General features: G+C 38.9%; 1 long non-coding RNA gene across 1 annotated transcript; it reads right to left on the reverse strand.

Moving 5' to 3' along the window:
* Positions 1–7,317: 7,317 nt before the first annotated feature.
* LOC306984786 lies at positions 7,318–17,197 on the reverse strand. Its single transcript, XR_013794623.1, has 3 exons — positions 16,968–17,197; positions 9,513–10,322; positions 7,318–9,358 (listed from the first exon to the last, which is right to left on the reverse strand). It is a non-coding gene; the product is annotated as an uncharacterized lncRNA (long non-coding RNA).
* Positions 17,198–17,933: the final 736 nt, after the last annotated feature.

Here is a 17,933-nt window from a genome sequence, read left to right on the forward strand (position 1 = left end):
TGAGTTTTAAGGTGTGTTTTTAAGCTTGATTTCAGAACAAATGTTTTCTCACACTGATCACAGCTGAATGATCTCACTCCAGAGTGACTGCGCAGATGATCATCGAGAGATCTTTTCTGAGTAAAACTCTTTCCACACTGAGTGCATGAATAAGGCTTTTCTCCAGTGTGAATTCTCTTGTGTCTGTTAAGGATTGATTTATATACAAAACTCTTTCCACACTCACAGCAGGAGAAAGATCCTTTGACTCCAGATTTTCCTGCTTGTTCCAGTGTGAACTTCTCTTCAGTCTTTGAAACGACTGCATTTCCATCTTCATTTGTGAAATAATGAGGTTTTTGAAACTGGTGCTGTTTGTCTTCATTCACTTCCATCAGGTCTAAAATAAACACATTTAATTCCCATAATTTAATAAAAGGATACTTGAGAAACAAATTAAATATTGTTCAAAATCTCAATTTAGCACAAATACAGTTTACTACTGAGTCTAGTATCTAGTTTTAGATGTATAGTTATATGTCAGTTTTCATCTTAAAGGATTAGTTCACTTTTTAAAAAACTTTTGCTGATAATTTACTCACCCCCATGTCATCCAAGATGTCCATGTCTTTCTTTCTTCAGTCGAAAAGAAATTAAGGTTTTTGATGAAAACATTCTAGGATTTTTCTCCATGCAATGTAATGTATTGGGTACCAAACGGTTCAAGGTCAAAATGACAGTTTTAGTGCAGCTTCAAATGGCTTTAAACGACACCAGACGATGCATAAGGGTCTTATCTTGCGAAACGATCGCTCATTTCAAAAATAAATAAAAAAGTTTAAGTTTTATAAGCACAAATGCTCACCTTGCTCTTTTGTGTGATGCATGTTTGTAACGTCACGTAATACGCAATTACGTGCAAAAGGTCACGGTTGACGTAGCCGGAAGTAACGGTACAGAGTCAGTGTTTACCAATGTGAGGAAGGAGGAACATATACACATATTCAAATGTCTTTTTGTCAGTTTATTTTTTAAAATGCCCATTTCGTGTGCGTATCCTGGGTGTATTAATATTATAAAGGCTAAAAGAACTTTTTCGTCAGGACAGAAATTTTTTACTTTTCATAGATTTCCTATACACAATCCTGAGCGATTGAAACTGTGGCTGCTCGCGCTGCACTTGGATATCAACACACCTGCACATGCTATAATAAGTAATAGAGTGTGCAGTGATCACTTTTTCAACGATGATTTCAAACCCTCCCAGCAAGGAGATCGCCGTTATCTGAAAATGTCGGCTGTGCCCAGTACGTTTTTACAGCAAACGGAGGTATGCTTTTTTTTTTTTTTTTAACTATATTAGATGTATTGACGTGTTTTTCTCGTCAATGTGTTTCATAACGTGTGAATGTTTATCACTAATATCTTCTAATATTGACTTAGTTTGCGCGTTCAACTTGTAAACACTGACTCTGTACCGTTACTTCTGGCTATGTCAACCGTGACCTTTTGAACGTAATTGCGTATTACGTGACGTTACAAACGTGCATTACACAACAGAGCAAGGCGAGCATTTGTGCTTATAAAACTTAAACTTTTTTATTTATTTTTGAAATGAGCGATCGTTTCGCAAGATAAGACCCTTATGCATCGTCTGGTGTCGTTTAAAGCCCTTTGAAGCTGCACTAAAACTGTCATTTTGACCTTGAACCGTTTGGTACCCAATACATTACATTGCATGGAGAAAAATCCTAGAATGTTTTCATTAAAAACCTTAATTTCTTTTCGACTGAAGAAAGAAAGACATGGACATCTTGGATGACATGGGGGTGAGTAAATTATCAGCAAAAGTTTTTTAAAAAGTGAACTAATCCTTTAATGTTCCTCATCAGTCATTAAAGAGAATGAAGGAAAACACCAACCTATTTGTTCCTCTGTATCTTCATCTTTTATTCTGCAGGGTTCTTCCTTAATCTCCATCTTTACAATAGTATGTCCGTAGTTTCTCCTGGAGCAATTCCTCCTGCTTGCTTCTTCTTCTCCTGTGGGAAGATGGGAATATTCCCAGCATTTAAACTCTCATGAACGGCTGTGGGAGCTTCACTGACTGAAGGAGTGAATTGTGGTCGTTGTTGCTCATTTAGCAGATGATCATCACACTTACAATCACTCTAGATTATCCAGGTGCAAACAGTCGTTTAGAAACAATTCCATGATTACTGAATTTACAGACTCTTGAGAAAAAGCATGGCCTGAAGTTATCGAAATGAGCAAATGTTATGTACTGACACAAATAAAGGTGAATTATTGTATTGCCTTCATTCTCACTCGTCCTTTGAAGCAGATTCTGTGTCTCGTCATCATCATAAATCAGTGTTTCTGTATAAAGTGAACATTTATAATTCCACAGATTTGTCTCTTGATGGCAGTATTTGTTGTCATTCTCAGTCATTTCAAGGTTTCATGGTTGAAGAATCGGCTCTAAATCTGCTGAGAACATTGAAATCCAAACAAATCCAAAGCATCACAAAGTGAAGACAGACAAAAAAAACATTAATATGCACCTCACATAGGTTTCATGATCATGATCGCCGACATTGACGAGCGCCAGCTGTAGCCACTAATTACACACGTTATTGGTGAGCAGTGCTGAGCACATGTGGGAAGAGGGATTTATAAGGAGAAGCTTGAAGACATAGAGGTGGTCTTCTCGTTGGTTTGTGGTTCACTTTGGGTTTCCCTTGGCGTTCTTGTCAGTGGACAGCAGAAAGCACAAACAGCTAGTGATGGCAAAATGAGGCTTCCTGAACCACTGAGACCTCGCAGCCCATTGCTTCACCCAAAGGTTCATTACTCGAAGCTTCATTCATTATTGCTCACTAGTGACACCTAGCTACTGTGCAATGATATTGCAGACAAATTAAGTAATTCTGAACCAATGACCTGAGCAGACTTATGATGTCCGTATCCCGATCCCCCATTTCATTTATTTATGTATTTTCTTCTCACTGTAATATCTGTAACCTTTCATTTGCAATAATAAAAGTACATGAGCAGACATTTGTCCATTGCCTGGGTATAAAATACAATATGTATCTTTCTTTGACTGAATTTACTTGTGCAAAAACAACTGTCACACACACAATTCATTAATTATTCATAAATTGTTTGGATAGTGCCAGTATGAACAACAAAAGTGAAACGAGTGCAGTGCTTATGTTGGAGGGAGTGTAATAAAGTAAACTGCAACAGAATAGTCTGGGGTGGGAAAAGTTAAAAATTGTTTCTGGGAGGTTTTGTGCCGTGAATGGTTAAAGTTTTAGTGCAGTGTTGTGCTTATGGGACTCTGGATATAGAGGAGTTTGCAGTTTGGGGTGGGTGAAGGTAGGATTACCATTGATTTTTATTGAGAAACAGATTTTTTTCAAGTGTGTTGGGGTTTAGACAATTCCTCTTCTTGGACAAAACCTCTCCAGCCTTGGAAAATATCCTTTCACAAGGAACAGAGGATTCAGGGGAACATAAAAATGCCAGTGCCAGCGGGAATAAATGAGGATACTGATGCTTCTGTTGAGCCCAGACAGGGGAGGATTTCCTCTTCCTTGCTGGCTCCATTACCAGGAAAAGTAACAACAAGCAAACACATCAAAAAGGGCAATCCGAATCAAAAAGCAGTCCAGTCCAGATCCAAAAATCCAATCCAAATAATCTTATCTAATTAATATATTAATAATATAGCTACTCCCTATAATATAGCTACTATAATTAATAATAACAATTTACTATAACTATTCTAACCTGATATAATTCAATAATATACAGCCCTAGCACATATATGACACAATAATGACAATGAGAGCTAACGCTCTTACTCTGACACCACTACACATGCTTCTACTACTCCTGCCAACACCCACAAGGTGGCGCGAGTTTCGAACCCCCTTTATCTGGAAGCGACACTCAGAACGAACCGATGACGTATCCACACAAACCGAGGCCTCGTTTGTCATGAGTCACGTGATTTTCTCGTTAACAACACAAGCCTCGAATCGCAGCTTCATCTGGCACGCCCATTTTTTCTCGACACAAGCTCCGACGCCTCGGTTCAAATGTCACATCACTAGAAACAGCTACAAGTGTGAGGATGTTTACACATTGAAGACGGGTGAATGACTGGCAAATGGGAACGAGAAAACCGAGTGATTAAGGATAATGCTGAAGATCTATGCTGTTGTCAAGGAGAGAAGTTAAGTGCACTTTTCATTAAGTTATGAAGAAGTGGTGTTATGAGGATTTACCAAGAACATTCTGAATACTGACTTGTGCTTGCTGGCAGTGTGTATTGTTTCTCTCGCTGTGAGTCTCAGAAATCGAGGAAGGAACCAGGCTTTATGGGATCGCTCTTGAAACCTGATACCCACTTGTGAAAAGCTATCTGTGGATCGTCTGACCCTGCAAAGACTGAGTGAAGGCCTGTTGTTTATTGTGAAGTGGCATTGCAGTGTCTAGAAGTGTGAAGTGAGCACGTGTGAAGAGTTATAGTATTGATGCACGCACGAGTGTGGGGGACTTGACCATTACCATCCCTCTGCAATCTTTGTTCGGGAAAGTCTACCCAGTGGGGCATCAAGAATTTAATCTGATCTGCCGATTGTAAAGCTGATTGTAAAGCTGTGTCCAGGTTCCTAGCCGTCTGTTGCTGCACTGAAGAAAGGAGAAGCTCAGCCTTGTGTGCTGGTGGGAAGAAGCGTACTCAAATTCATGGGATATTACTTCCTGATTATTGTTCTAAGAACAGAAAAAGCCCAGTCATTCCACCCAGTCCAATGATTCTCTTCCTGGAGACTGCCGTATCCTCACAGCCTGCCCTGTGAAAGGAGAAAGCCGGTTAGTAACGGTTGGGTTTCATACTCCTGATCGTGTTCTGTGTACACAGGAAGTTGCTGGATGCTGTGGCGAGTCCCTCGTCGAATGTCGGGTCTACTTCTGCGCTGCAAGAGGGATACCCAGAATCAGCCACCGTTCTATGAACTGAGAGACCCTGTGAATCACTATTTTGAAGAGGAGTCGTCCGACTGCTGTGTCCGACCTGTTACTGGTCTATGAACAGAGTCCCTGTGAATCACTATTCTGAAGAGGAGTCTGCTGACTGCCGTGTTCGACCCGCTGCTGGTCTGTGAACCGAGAGATCCTGTGAACCATTATTCTGAGAAGTCTGCTGACTGCTGTGCTCGACCCGCTACTGGTCTATGAACTGAGTCCCTGTGAATCACTATTCTGAAGAGGAGACTAGTCTGCTGACTGCCGTGTTCGACCCGCTGCTGGTCTGTGAACCGAGAGATCCTGTGAACCATTATTCTGAGGAGAAGTCTGCTGATGGCTGTGTCCGACTTGCTGCTGTTCGAGGAACTGAGAAACCCTGGATCAAAGAAGAGAGTTTGCTAGCTACCGTAACTTACCTGCTGCTTACCTCTCATTGCTGTCTGCCTCAGGTCCCCTTGATCCCTCGCTGACTTGAGTCCCCTCGTCTGAGGCCCACGTGGGACGCCCTGGAGTGGAGCAGAACCGAAGTTGTTTTAAGTGTTTTTAACTACTTAATAAAAAGAAGAGATTTTATATCACTTGTTGTCCTGCCTGATTGGGTTCTTTGGTGTCGGCTCCTCCGGAGTATGGTTATTGACCCTCGGCCTTGGGAAATGGTTACATTGAAGTTAATATTATGTCCAGTTTGGCCCTGTAAATAAAAGTTTTTTTTTTTTTTGACAAAGTGTGTGCGGTTTCGTTTTCTTAAGTACCGGTTCAAGAACCGTTTAAGCACCTGAACCGTTTAAAAAATACAGAGTAGGTACTGGTATCGAATAAAACCCAACCCTACTCTCGAGTCTGTTTCAGAAAAATTTCTGACCCTCAAAACTGTTCCTTCTAGCCATTTCCTCACTAAAAAGGGTAAGAGATCTCCGGGCCCTGTCGGCAGAGGGGGACAGAGTACACAGCTTCATTACTTAGATACCCCTTGTGTATATATATATATATAATTCTAATAATTTGATGGCTAAAGCAAACTTGTACAGGGGTCATTAAAAAAATTAATAAACCTCCACAAATCACTTTTGGCCACTACTGTATGTTTGGTGTCAGTGTCACAATATTGCTATTTCAGACTCTATTTACTGTGGACTGATGAGCTTAAGTCATCACCGGTGCACTGATGCATTTTACAGTAGCCAAAAAAAATTATTACGTTAATTTCTGCGGTTAACAGTATTGATTTGTAGAGTGGAAGGAGCAATAAAATGTATTAAAGGTCGTAACAAAAAGAATACCTTGATGATCAAGGTTTTATCATTTGATCAACTCATCATTTAACTCCAATATATTATTTGTTGTGTTCTCCTCCTCTCTGCTGCCATCTTTACTCTGAACTAGGTTAGGATCCCTCACCAGCGCTCTTAAATAATGTAGGAGCTGAGACCTAGTCTTAACACTTAGAAACCTTTTATGATTCACACCTATTCTTAAGTTTAAATAAGAAGAATTATGTCATTCCTACAATTTTGACACACTAAAGACTAAAATTTTACTCTGAGCGGCTTTATACATTCAGCCCTGATATAGATTTATCCCAATAAAAATAGTCTGATAAACAGCAAATTAATTCAGTTAAACTGTTTCATGAATCACGATGGATTCGACTTGTACGCAAAATCTGCTCAAAATAAGTTCATTTTCATAACTTTTTTGGCCAAAATTGTTTGTCAAAATATAACATATCTAATGTAAGAGCCTAAATGACCTTAAACTTTATTTCTGGAAAACAAGTATCAATTTTATCTTCTCTCAGTGATGTGTTTTTCTGAGTCCATATTATGAGAGGAATCGCCTCTTTAAATATACATAGAAATACAATTGGTGAAACTTTTTGGTTTCACTTTATTTGGATGGTCCCTTTAACACATTCTGTTGTCTATAAGTAACATTGCTCCTTCATGTCTACTAACAGTCTACTAATACTCTAATGAGAGTTACTTGACATGTAGTTGAACAGTTTCTTAAAGTGTTAAACTTTTTTTTCCAAAAAGTATCAGTTATTACTACTACTGGTTTATTAGCAATGCTGAATAAAACATTAAACCCCTTAATTTATTGTACGCTAAATTAAACATATTCATTACCTAAATAAATCACAAGTTTTATTTTTCACATTTTCACAATGTACAGAGAGTGATTATATCGAATAAAGTTGTCAATGCATCACCTCTAAACAGCGAGACTAATATGAAAGATATGCGCGATATGATATATGAATTACTTTTGATAGACTATTGTTGCCATTGTTTCACAAATGTTTCACAAATGTTTCACAAATGTTTCATATGTACAATGTAGTAGTAGCCTTTATTGTCACTTAGTCACAAGTACCAGTGAAATTAGCCATCAACCTGTCCATGCACAAACATACATACAATATGACAATGGGGTAGACAAGACAGGAAGACAGAGCATTGAGGAAAATAATACAGCATGATATGAGGATAGGTGAGGGGAAAAAAAGGCAACTCCCAGACTATGCTCCTGTGAAGAGTACAGTCTGGGAACAGGAAAAAAAACACCTCAGCAACATTAGCACATAATCAGTACTACGACATGAACTCAGGTAACTCAGCACAGGCAAGCAGCCATCCGGTCCTGCAGCCATTTTCGGGTGCAGTGCATATCTGTATATATATATATATATATATATATGTAAGAGTTTGTGTATGTGTAGGCCTGGAGATTCGCTCCGCCTGGCATCCAAATCTCGGTGCCTCAGTCCGTAGGATGTCATAGCATTAACACAACAAGTTGCCATGGAGACAACCTTGATTAGGTCCCAAACAGAGTCAACAATCAGCAGGTGTCTGTGAGAGATGGGGGAAGGAACGCAAGAGCGGCTCACTGCAGTGCTCTTCCGGGGGAGTCGTTGTTCCAACAGCGGCCTTGGCCGAAGCCAGTGCTGGTTGAGGGGGGCCGAAAGCAGATAAGATTGGGATTATTTGGTCGTGGGGCGAGTAGCCGCATTCCTTTGCACGACTACTCTCTTAGTTCATTCTGGCCCATCCCCGCCTGAGTGCTGACCGCTCTGCCCACTGCTTCAATCATGACGGGTAGACCTGTGAGGCTTTGGACAGCTGTCACCGTCTTCTTAATTTCTTGATAAACCAGGGCAATGCCTAATCCAGTCAGCAAAAGGCCTGTTATCATGGTTCCGAATAGTAGGGTTGGGCATCGTTTTGATTTGAACGATTCTGATTCCGATTCCTCCTTTCGATTTCGGTTCTTTTCGATTCTCGATTCCGATTCTTTGAGGGGCGGAGTCATTTTATTTTGATCCGAATTTTCCAATACATATAAATAAGACTTCTCCAGTTAACTAGCAGAGCATTCATTTCGTTCGTTTGATAAATAAGAGACAATCTAGCACTGAAATGTGCGATCATTGGCGTGGATACAGTGTTTTGTCTTCTGGCTCGTGCACACCGCACTGTCTTCACTCGGACACGCGCTTCAATCCGTTGAGGAGACTCTCTATTCGTTCCGGTGAAATCACAAAATATAATGCACACAAACGTGTCCCTGCTTGATATACAACCACTGATGAGCATAATCGGTTTTGATGAGAGAAAAAAAAAACTATACAAGTGCGGTTTAGAACCCAGAACATCTGAGACGCTTGACGAAAGTTCTACAACTGGACCATTAAGGTACACGTTAAATAAGCGCAGCGGATTTATGCATTTATTCATATGAAAATTCTCGGCACTGACAACATGTATTACATCTCATTAAACGACAAATTAAACCCAATGTACTATTTAAATCGATTGTTGGACTTAATGTTATTGTACATTATATATGTGATTTAGCATTGCATTACCAACCCCCACCCCACCTGTCTTGTTTTACACTTTTTAAAACAAAGTTACGCCACTGGACACTCCTTGTTAATTTGTACACCATGCAGTTTGTCAAGTGTTGCACTGTGCGAGTGCCGACTCAGGCTTTTTTAAAAGTGAAATAAAGCCACACTTTTGAGCGCCGCTTACCGTGCTCCATGGCTGCAACAGAACAAGCGCGGGCACTTTCGGAAATCCGGTGGCCACTATGGAAACCAAAACTTGCGCGGAACCGATGATCAGAATCAAATTTTTTCTCTCTAAACGATTCCAATGGCATAGTTATTTTTTAAACGGTTCCAAGTTGGAACCGATTCTCGATGCCCAACCCTACCGAATAGATAGATATCTTCAATGTCCTCCACGGAAAGAGCCGCCAGACACACGACCCGCCACCTCTCCCATGCGTCCGTCGTATAATTAAACCTGAAAGAAAATAATTAAACCTGAAAGAAACAAAACACATCCCTTCATAAATCATAGTGTTTTATGGCAACACACTAGTCACTATCAAACTTTAATACTAAATTTAGATTAAATTACTGTATTGAAAGGTTATTCCATCTTTTGATTATTTACAAGTTAATTAAAGATAGACACCTTCGGGCAATTATTTTTCTTATGTTTCTGTAGACTTGATAAGTGGCTGAAACTCTTCTCACATGAAGAGCACTGGTGCGGCTTCTCTCCAGTGTGAACTCTCTCATGAGATTTCAGGTGTCCTGACTGATAAAAACTCTTTTCACAATGTGAACACTTGTACGGTTTCTCTCCAGTGTGAACTCTCTGGTGTTTTATTAAGTCGCTGGATGTAATGCAGGTCTTTCCACAGTCAGAGCACACATAAGGTCTCACACCAGTATGAATACGCTCATGCACTTTTAAAGATGCAAGATGTGAAAAACTCTTTCCACAAAAAGAACAAAAGTGAGGCTTCAGACCAGTATGAGTTTGAATGTGTGTTTTTAAGCCTGATTCAAAAACAAATGTTTTCTCACACTGATCACAGCTGAATGATCTCACTCCAGAGTGACGGCGCAGATGATCTTTGAGAGAGCTTTTACGCTTGAAACTCTTTCCACACTGAGTGCATGTGAATGGCTTTTCTCCAGTGTGAATCCTCATATGATTATTTAGTTCTCCTTTGCTAATGAAACTCTTTCCACACTGAGTGCATGTATAAGGCCTTTCTCCAGTGTGAATCCTCATGTGTCTTTTCAGATATGATTTATGTATAAAACTCGTTCCACACTCAGAGCAGGTGAAAGATCCTTTGACTCCAGATTTTCCAGCTTGTTTCTGTGTGAAATTCTTCTCAGTCTTTGAAACGACTGCATTTCCATCTTCATTTGTGAAACAATGAGGTTTTTTGAAACTGATGCAGTTTGTCTTCATTCTCTTCCATCAGGTCTAAAATAAACAAATTCACATAATTTAATAAAATTATACTTGAGAAACAAAAATAAACATTGTTCAAAATCTCAATTTAGCACAAATCCAGTTTACTACTGAGTCTAGTATCTAGTTTTAGATGTATAGTTATATGTCAGTTTTCATCTTAATGTTCCTCGTCTGAAATAAACAAATTTTAAATAAACAAATAAAATATATCAATAAAAGTATAAATGAGAAACAAAAATAAATATTGTTCACAATCTCAATTTAGCACAAATCCAGTTTACTTGTACTGGCCTCACTAAACGTATAGCCTATGTATTTAGCTATCCAGCGCGTATAAACAGCCAGGTGAGGTGAACAAAGAAAAGAGATGATGCTTTATCTCGAGGTCCTTTTTCTCCTCTCCTTTATTTTACACACAGCAGTGCAAAAACAAGCTGTAAAACTGTAAACACAAATAAAAGTACCTATTAACTCAAATTGCCTTCTTCAATCATTTCCAAAACCAAATACAACACATACATCGTTTTCTACTGAGCATGAGCCGCCATTACACGGTAAACAGAGGAATCTACACTTTGCGGCAACACGTTGATTTTCTTCTTACACATTCTCTTAAGAAAATGACTAATATAAAACGCCTTATATTACACACAGCGCTACTCACCGGCATTGCCCCCGAGTAAAAACACAACTGAGCGGGGATTGAAGAAACTTGACAGCAGCATTTACACAACACAGAGTACAACTCGCTCTGGAAAAGTCTCGTACTAAAGTCTCGTACTAACTGAACTCTAATCTCGTTCCAAACGAGAATACAACAGAAAATATAAACTGTACACCAAACCTGCCGTTACCACAAGTGTCCGGTAGATGGCGTTAACACACCGCAAATAACTAAAGAAACACAAAATGAATGAATGATCATTAAGACCGACACATTACTACTGAGTCTAGTATCTAGTTTTAGATGTATAGTTAAATGTCAGTTTTCATCTTACCGTAATGTTCCTCATCAGTCATTAACCCTCTGGGGTCTGAGGTGTTTTCTGGGTCCTGGAGGTGTTCTGACATTTGTGCTTATTTCTGTTACTTGTGACATTTTCATGGCTAAAGTCTTATTTACACTGCATTCAGCACAAACTCTGCTACAATAATATGTCAGCAGCATGTATGTAAAAGTTTGTAGTTTTGAGGTAATAACATTTATGCGTGGTTTGTGAAAATGACAAAAAAAAGTCACTGAAATGAGGTCATGAAACCCAAACTGATTATTTCTTCACAAGACTTTTGAAAATTGTATCACGTAGCCTAGAATATTTGCTCCAACACTGTGAAAATCATCCTGCATACTCATTCAGATCAGACAATATATTGATTTAAAATTTGTAAGACATGTCTTGTGTAAGAAAGATTTATGCGAGTAGGCGCAAACCAGCCATGAATATTGAGTGTTTCACAGCTGAGAAAGACAAAGAGCCTCCCATAATGGCCCTATTAGGAGCTCTCAGGACCTATGAGGAACTTTGAACAAAGAATGAGGAGATTTTAAAAAGAATGGCTTTTTGATTGTTTGGATTTATTTACAACATAACAATCCAAAGATACACAACAAATGGCAAAAAAAAACACTATTTAACACACTGAACTAAAGACAGAGACTTAACCAGTCACACACCTTTGTGCCATTCCTGAAACATAGTGCATACCTGTAATTTGTGTTTGATTTTTCACTTTACCATGTTCTGCTCATGTTGAAGTCAGCAGGACTATACCTAAAAATAAAAATAAAAATCTGTGAACATGCTGATATCAAGAGAAACTAGGGCTGCACGATTTTGGGAATACATTTTAGATTTGTTCTGGTTAAAATTGCTTTTTAAAATGTATAAAACAAACACACACACACATATATATATATAATGAACAGCAGGTTTGTTCTTAACACAGCTCTTAACACAGGCGCGCATGCACGTGAGTCTCGTTGTCACGGCTACATAAACAAATTTCCGCGCACAGGAAGACGTTATGGATGTAGATGTTATGGTAATATTTTACATGTATTTTAATCACAAAAACGAAGGTTTGCATCAAGTGAAAGCATCAGGCACATTGGCTACCTACATAATAAGCTGTTTTAAATGTAAAATGTTCAATGCCACGCTGATGTGGGCTCGGGTCGGGCTAGTAAGTCAAGTACTTGTAAGTCAAAGTCCAAATCACATTCTTTGCTGTCCCAAATTAAGTGATATAAGTACCAGTGTAGAACACTATATAGAAACTGTGTCTATTCCTCGTTTAGTGAGGCCAAATAATAAATCTACTGCAGGATCTAAGAAAAATCTAATTGTGATTAAACCAGAAAATCTCAATATTAGTGAACAAAAACAATGTCTAAAGCTAGGTCTTCTAAACATTAGGTCGCTTACACCTAAGGCGGTTATTGTAAATGAAATGGTCACAGATAATAGCTTCGATGTACTTTGTCTTACTGAAACCTGGCTTAAACCAAATGATTATTTTGGTCTTAATGAGTCCACTCCACCAGGATACGGTTATAAGCATGAGCCCCGTCTGATTGGTCGTGGCGGCGGTGTTGCAACAATCTATAGAGATATTCTTAATGTTACTCAGAAAACAGGCCACAGGTTTAATTCGTTTGAAGTACTTGTGCTAAATGTGACGCTTTTAGATGTAAGAAAGAAATCCCTATTATCTCTAGCCTTGGAAACTGTATATAGACCTCCAGGGCCCTATGCGGATTTCCTAAAAGAGTTTGCAGATTTTCTCTCAGATCTATTAGTCAATGTCGATAAGGCAATAATTGTTGGAGATTTCAACATACACGTTGATAACACAAATGATGCGTTAGGGGCTGCGTTTACAGATTTACTAAACTCCTTTGGGGTCAAGCAAAACGTTAGTGGTCCCACTCATCGTCTTAATCATACTCTAGATTTAATTATATCATATGGAACCGATCCAACCGATATAGATATTATACCGCAAAGTGATGACGTCACTGATCATTACATGGTAACTTGCATACTACGTACGGCTGAAATGTGTCATGTTGCGCCGCGTTATCGACCAGGCAGAACAATCCTTCCAACTACTATAGATAGATTCTTGAATAGCTTACCTGATCTATCTCAGCTCCTCAGTGAACCCAAACTAACAGATGAACTAGAGGAAATGACTAGCAGTACGAGCGCCATTCCCTCTAGAACATTGGATATTGTTGTACCAATTAGATTAAAAAAGGTTAGAGAGAAATCTAAAGCACCATGGTACAACAGTGCTACGCATGTTATCAAGAGAGAAACTCGTAACTTAGAGCGCAAATGGAAACAAACTAATTTAGAGATCTTTAGAATTGCGTGGAAAGACAGTATGTCACGTTATAAAAAGGCTCTAAAAGCAGCCAGGGCTGAGCATCTCCGCAAACTAATAGAAAATTACCAAAATAATCCAAGGTTTTTATTTAACACTGTGGCTAGATTAACAAATAAACAGACATCACCTGACCAAAATATTCCGTTACATTTTAGTAGTAATGATTTCATGAATTTCTTCTCTGAGAAAATAGAAAGCATCAGAAATACAATTGTAAATGTACTATCTTTGACAGCGTCTTATGATTCAGCCTCAATTATCGCCCCTCAACAACAAATACAGCGCTTTACAACTATAGGACAGGAAGAGCTAAATAAACTTATCACTGCATCTAAACCAACAACATGTTTATTAGATCCAATACCCACAAAACTACTGAAAGAAGTGTTACCTGTAGTGGAAGAGCCTCTTCTCAATATCATTAACTCGTCTCTATCTTTAGGTCACTTTCCAAAAACGTTCAAGCTGGCAGTTATAAAACCTCTTATTAAGAAACAACAATTAGATCCAAATAACCTAGCAAACTACAGACCCATTTCAAATCTTCCATTTATGTCTAAAATACTAGAGAAAGTTGTGTCCGCTCAATTGTGCTCTTTCTTGCAAGAAAATATCTATGAAAAATTTCAGTCTGGATTCAGGCCACATCATAGCACAGAAACTGCACTCGTTAAAATTACAAATGATTTACTTTTAGCTTCTGACCAAGGGTGCATCTCAATACTAGTTTTACTCGATCTTAGTGCTGCGTTCGACACTATAGATCATAAAATACTCTTATGGTGCGTTCACACCGGACGCGAATAGCGCGTCAGGCGCGAGTGATTTCAATGTTAAGTCAATGCAAAGCGTCTTTGCATTGACTTAACATTGAAATCACTCGCGCCTGACGCGCTATTCGCGTCCGGTGTGTAGCAGCAGTTAGATCGACTTCAAAATTATACTGGTGTTCAGGGACAGGCATTAAGCTGGTTTAGATCGTACCTATCAGACCGTTACCACTTTGTCCATTTAAATGGGGATTTACGACAAAGATAACGACAGTAAACTATGGAGTGCCGCAGGGATCTGTATTAGGCCCCCTGCTATTCTCAATTTATATGCTGCCACTTGGTAATATTATAAGAAAACATGGAATAAGTTTCCACTGTTATGCTGATGACACTCAATTATATATTTCATCAAGACCAGATGATAACACTAAATTATCTAAAATGACAGAGTGTGTTAAAGATATAAAATATTGGATGACGTGTAATTTTCTTCTATTAAATTCAGATAAAACGGAGGTATTACTGATTGGTCCAAAAAACTGCCACAAAACCTCTTACAATACAACCTTAATCTAGATGGACGCCCTGTTACTTTATCCTCTACAGTAAAAGATCTGGGTGTTATACTAGACCGCAACTTGTCTTTTGAAAATCATATTTCAAATGTCACAAGAACAGCCTTTTTCCACCTTAGAAACATTGCTAAGCTACGTAATATGCTATCAGTTTCTGATGCAGAAAAGTTAGTTCATGCATTCATGACCTCGAGACTAGATTACTGTAATGCTTTATTAGCTGGTTGTCCTGCATCCTCAGTAAACAAGCTACAGTTAGTCCAAAAAAAGAAAATATGATCATATAACACCAATTTTATCATCTCTACACTGGTTACCTATTAAGTTCCGTATCAATTACAAAGTATTGTTACTGACCTATAAAGCCCTAAATGGTTTAGCTCCTGTGTATTTAAGGGATCTTCTATCGCCCTATAATCCATCGCGCTCTTTAAGATCGCTAAACTCGAGGCTTCTGGTCGTACCTAGGATATCTAAGTCCACTAAAGGAGGGAGGGCGTTTTCACATCTAGCTCCTAAACTCTGGAATAGCCTTCCTGATATTGTCCGAGGCTCAGACTCGCTCTCCCAGTTTAAAACTAGATTAAAGACGCATCTCTTTAGCCAAGCATTCACATGATGCATCTCATACCTTTTATACTACAGTTAAATCAGATCAAATTCATTCATATTATGAACAGCAGCTACGCTAATTATTTCCCATCTGCCTTTTTTGTTGTTATCTAGGGACGCCTGTCCCGAGATCCCTCAAATAGAGTTCGTCAGCTCCAGTTATGTATCCAGCCTCTCATGGAGACTTCAGATGCCCCAACTCCTGTGATGAGACGACTCGACGCCTGTGAAGAGACGACCCAACCCCGGCGATATGTTATGCCCTAAATTTATGATTAACTAACTGTATTTTTGTATGTACATTTCTGAAATGCATTTTCTGTAAAGCTGCTTTGAAACAATATGTATTGTGAAAAGCGCTATACAAATAAATTTGAATTGAATTGAATTGAATAGCCATCCTCTATTTCAAACACACAGTGCGACTGAGAACATTCAATGAAGCATAGAGCAACAGTTCGACTGCAATGTGAAGTTTATGCAACAATACTAACTAATATAATTCAGAATTATTTCTTACCTTAAAATCTTTCTTGTCTTCAAATCGCGTTCTTCTTCTTCTGATGTAACTCCAATAATCTCACAGCGTGTCTTCCAAACTCGACGAACAGCAGAGGACTGATGAAGTTCGGTGCATTGTTGTTGAGGTAATGGGCGCATTCGCGCGACGCATGGACGATTTGCATCTCTATATGTTTTGCGCGTGTGGGTGTGGTCACATTAAAACTAATGAGCAAGGGTTAGAGAACCTGGATAACTTGTTGGTTTTATACAAATTACTTAAACAGAGAATATTCGTTTTAGTTTTGAATCAGATCATTTTAAACTACACACTTAAATGTTTATAAATATATAGAGCTCACAAATGTATGACAAGTATTCGCTGAGTTTTGTTTATGTTTAGAGACGTGCTCAAGAAAAAAAAAGTTCACGAGACGGAGAGGCAGAAAGCACACCCTGTTTAATTTCTTTATTTTACAAGAGCACAACGTTTTGTTTTGATTGTAAGTGGACACATACAAAAGTAGAAATCTCACAGATTCTTTTTTCATATTTATTAAAGCCACACTGTGGACTTTGTGACCTAAAGAGTTGATGCATACAAGTTATTTTAAATGATTCCTCAGGCCTCTAGGGGCGCTAGACGTGAAAGTTCCGCGGTGTGGCTTTAAGTCTGTATGACCATATATGACGGAGTATTTAAAGTCTATTTAGCTGCTATGTAAAAAAAAAATCGCGCAAATCACGCCGGCGTGATTGACGACCCCAGAAGGTTAAAGAGAATGAAGGAAAACACCAACCTATTTGTTCCTCTGTATCTTCATCTTTTATTCTGCAGGGTTCTTCCTTAATCTCCATCTTTACAATAGTATGTCCGTAGTTTCTCCTGGAGTAATTCCTCCTGCTTGCTTCTTCTTCTCCTGTGGGAAGATGGGAATATTCCCAGCATTTAAACTCTCATGAACGGCTGTGGGAGCTTCACTGACTGAAGGAGTGAATTGTGGTCGTTGTTGCTCATTTAGCAGATGATCATCACACTCACAATCACTCGCAATTATCCAGGTGCAAATGTTTTGCTCAAATAGCCATTCATAATTTGAGTTTTTAATGTAAGGTTGAAGGAAAAAAAGTCACAAATTGTAGCATGCTTTTTAGCAGCACAGTTAGAAAAATAATGTAAAATAGTATGCTACAATTTGTGTTTACACCAGGTTTAATTTATTCATTACAGAACACAACTCAAAACCTTTACACTTTGTCATCTAGTTAACTAGTCAGTCGCTTATGGTTTGTTATATTTACAATATTGCCGAAAATTAACAATGATTGTATAAAGTGTAGTAGGGCTGCACAATTAATCGAATTTTAATCACGATTACGATTTTGGCTTCCCACGATCAAATTCGTGTGATCGTGCGATATTTTAAATGCGTCATTCTGTTCATAGAACGCTCCATATGAACGTTTTTTTTTTTTTTTTGCAAAGCCAATCTAGCGCTGGCTCCATGACGAGCCAATAATCAGAGTTGTTCCTTGCACCGCACAGCTTAGTTTCTAGATGTAGAAACTAGAATGTTTTGCCGGACTGGACAAAAGCGAAGCGAACTGGGCGAGATGAGACAGAGTGTGTCTGCGCGCGAGCAATAGTGCGCGAGAGAGTGTGTCTGGGCGCGAGCAATTGTGCGCGAGAGAGACCGAGGGTGTCTGCGCGCGAGCGATAGTGCGCGAGAGACTTCAAATAACAAGAGACTTTTCAAATAACAATG

The sequence above is a fragment of the Phoxinus phoxinus genome (assembly GCF_949152265.1).
Source record: "Phoxinus phoxinus genome assembly, chromosome: 17".
In the NCBI taxonomy this organism is placed as follows: domain Eukaryota; kingdom Metazoa; phylum Chordata; class Actinopteri; order Cypriniformes; family Leuciscidae; genus Phoxinus; species Phoxinus phoxinus.